Source organism: Aplysia californica, unplaced genomic scaffold (genome assembly GCF_000002075.1).
Source record: "Aplysia californica isolate F4 #8 unplaced genomic scaffold, AplCal3.0 scaffold01214, whole genome shotgun sequence".
NCBI lineage: Eukaryota > Metazoa > Mollusca > Gastropoda > Aplysiida > Aplysiidae > Aplysia > Aplysia californica.
The window spans coordinates 47,343-50,566 of record NW_004798484.1 but is presented as its reverse complement, the minus strand read 5'-3'; the positions used below and the strand labels follow the sequence as shown (position 1 = coordinate 50,566).

Below are 3,224 nucleotides of genomic sequence, written 5' to 3'. Positions count from 1 at the left end.
GTAGACATATAAATAAAAAATAAATAAAATTGCTCTCCAGGCGAAAAATTAATGACATCTTCTTTGATTTCATTACTTAATTAAACGAGCACCTAATTTCACCTGAATACAACACTATAATTATGAATAAATCAATGGAAAAACGTATCCCTGTGAGCACACTTCTGCTTTGTAGCTAGCTGTCAAGCGGTCATGTGGATGGTGGGTGGGTGCTCTGGTGTGGTTTGCTTCTTCTTTCCTATCAAACATCTATCGTCCTCATCTCCCCTTCTTCTTTTTTTTTATGTGTGTTACTCTCTTGTAACACCTCTAATCTTCTGGGGCTCAAATGACCTTATGCAGTTGTGAGCGCCGTAAAACCTCTACTAAATCTTTAAAAAAAAACAACAACAAGCGGTCACCCACCCCAATATTGAACTAAAGCCAAATGTTTATCGTTCATGTTTCAGGCAACATCAAAATGTCGATGGTGAATATAAAAGAACTTTGCTCTCGATGGGCCAGAAGGAGACAAATAGGTGAGATTACCCAACATAACATACTCAAAAATGTCCAAGACGGATATACCCACTGTCGAGGAGAAACGAGGTTGCTCTTCGTCTTTGCCCTTTGCTCTTCTTTCTTTGTACTTTGCCCTTTGCCCTTTTGCTCTTCCTTCTTTGTTCTTTGCCCTTTGCCCTTTTGCTCTTCCTTCTTTGCCCTTTTGCTCTTCCTTCTTTGCCCTTTGATCTTTCTTCTTTGCCCTTTGCTCTTTCTTCTTTGCCCTTTGATCTTTCTTCTTTGCCCTTTGCTCTTTCTTCTTTGCCCTTTGATCTTTCTTCTTCACCCGTTGCTCTTCCTTCGTTGCCCTTTGCTCTTTGCCTTTTGCTCTTTATTCTTTGCCCTTTCTCTTCCTTCTCTGCCCTTTGCTCTTTGATCTTAGCTCTTTGCTCACACGACCGTCTAATTTGGAGGAGAAAGTGGTTGTCTTATACAGGTGGACAACTTGGACGCTGTCATCATCATCATCATCCGGTGCCTTGCCGACTAGCGAGGGCGATCATAGACCTCAACTTACATCTGCTGTCTTGCGTTGCAGCGATGGTGTCTGTTGTTCTTGTTGCTCCCAGCCATGTTAACAACTTGTCCGGTATCTTTTCCCTCTGTCTACCTCTGCCTCTCTTTCCTTCAAACTTGCCTGTTGTTACAATATCATTCTCTAACGCTTCTTTCCGCATTCTGTGTCCCATGAACTATGCCTGTCGCTTTCGTACATTCGTCTTAAGCTGTCGTCTGCACTTTGCTTCAACCAAGATTTCTTTATTTGTTTTTCTAACTGTTCATCAGATACACAACATGTGTCTCATGAACCACATCTCTGCCGCATCAGTTGTTCTTTCCAGCTATCTATTGTTTGTCCTTGCTTTGCATCCGTATAATAGGGTTGGCTCGATGTAAATTGTCATTATAATAAATATAAAACGCAAGGGAGAGTGAGGGGAGGGGGGGGGGGGGGGGGGGATTATAATAAATATAAAACGCAAGGGAGAGTGAGGGTAGTGGGAAATTGTCTTTTTGTAAAAGTGATTGTTTTTGACAGATGGTCGTCAGATTCAGAACAGGGGCTCTTGTGACCTAGAGGCTAAGGAGTTCGCCTCTCATTTAATATGTCCCAGGTTCGAATCCAGATAGCGACGGGAAATTTTCTTCTCTAAAATTGTCTCTTTTCACATCCTAATGTTCTGTTGTCTGCTTTCGTCTCCACTTTCTGCTCCCACCCCCTCACCTCATTTGCCTCATTCTGCAGCCTTTCTACTGCTACTCCGTGGCTCCTTCTTACTTCTGTCTTTCAGCCACACCCTTGATCTTATGGCAGGAAAGATCTACACCTAGCCTTCTCGGACAAGGGCTAAAATTCTTGGAGGTCCTGTGTGCAAGTTGTGCACGTTAAAGATCCCTTGGTGGTCCAAAATCGATAAGAGTAGGATTCGGCCACCACCCGGGCAAAATTCAAAATTTTCGACAAACTGAAAATGTTTAATGTGTCCCTCGCGCTCACATGACTGTATGCAGTTACGAGTCCCGTAAAACACTTACAAATAAAAGATTCAGAACAGTTTCAACTGTATTTAATTGGACTTCCAACTTTGCCAGTTAGCTTTGTTATAAAGAGAAAACATTATAGGAGACGAAAGTAGCAAAAGTATTTTTTTTAATCCTAGAAGTAAGAGATTTTACGCCTCAATGACGTCATTAAAACCATTTAGGTTGCAGGCTTTTACCTGACGGGTGGTTGGAGGGTGCCATTGGTAAGTTTTACGCCTTTTCTTTCCCTCAGTTTTTTCTGTTTACAATTGTCTTGCTTCTTCCCCGCACTAATATATATGAGGCAGCGTGATAGAATCAGGCTCTCGTCAATTTTTGGGCATGTAGAGTTATTGGTATCATCTTAAAGCTTGTTCATTTGCCTTTATTGGGATGAAAAAATGTTCATTTATCTTGAATTCAAGTGTAGATATTTGCGAAAGAAAGAGGTGGGTGTCACCTGTCTTCAGAGGTAAATTTGTAAGAAAATGGCCGCCAAAGATTAGTTATTTCCTTAGCTTAAGAGTCCATGGTAACTGAAAATTTACATTTTTTGTACCTTGAATCAACGTTTGTAAGAAAAGTCCACACAGAAATGAATTCTTTAATGGTCATGAAAAGCGTTGGGCCAAAAAAACAAAAATTTGATAAAAATGCATAAACCTGAATTTCTTCACTTTGATTATTTTGACGAGAGCCTGATTCCACCACGCTGCCTCACATATGGCCGTGTCAAAGCCCAATAATGTACCCAAAATTGCTCTCGCCAATTTAAAAGCCTCTGTCTGTACTGAGTACATGCCAAAGTGAACATATATTTGTTGATAATTACGTCAATACAACGCGGATGAAGTAAGTAAGCAAAATACAATATATATTATGGCCGCCGTTTCCATGGCAATCGAAACATAATGAATACACTTCTTTAACAATTGATTTTAAACAGCCAGTGAGGCACAATGTCCCACCGCATATATTATGGGTTTGCTTGGGTTTGTTATAGCCAAGATTTTTTAAATCTTTAGTACCCTCTCTTTACGGTGATGTGCGCAAACAAGGGGAATAATCATGCTGACTTTATAAATAGTGCACACTACCCTGTTACTTCCCTTGGAATAAGGGGATTCTCTCTCTCTCTCTCTCTCTCTCTCTCTCTCTCT

At 40.8% G+C, this 3,224-nt stretch overlaps 1 protein-coding gene across 1 annotated transcript in view; it reads left to right on the top strand.

The window, feature by feature from the left end:
• Window positions 1-3,224, top strand: part of LOC101846325 — a gene marked incomplete in the record, with an annotated part of 13,008 nt that overhangs the window by 4,217 nt on the left and 5,567 nt on the right. The window contains 1 exon segment of the mRNA XM_005112235.3: window positions 450-518.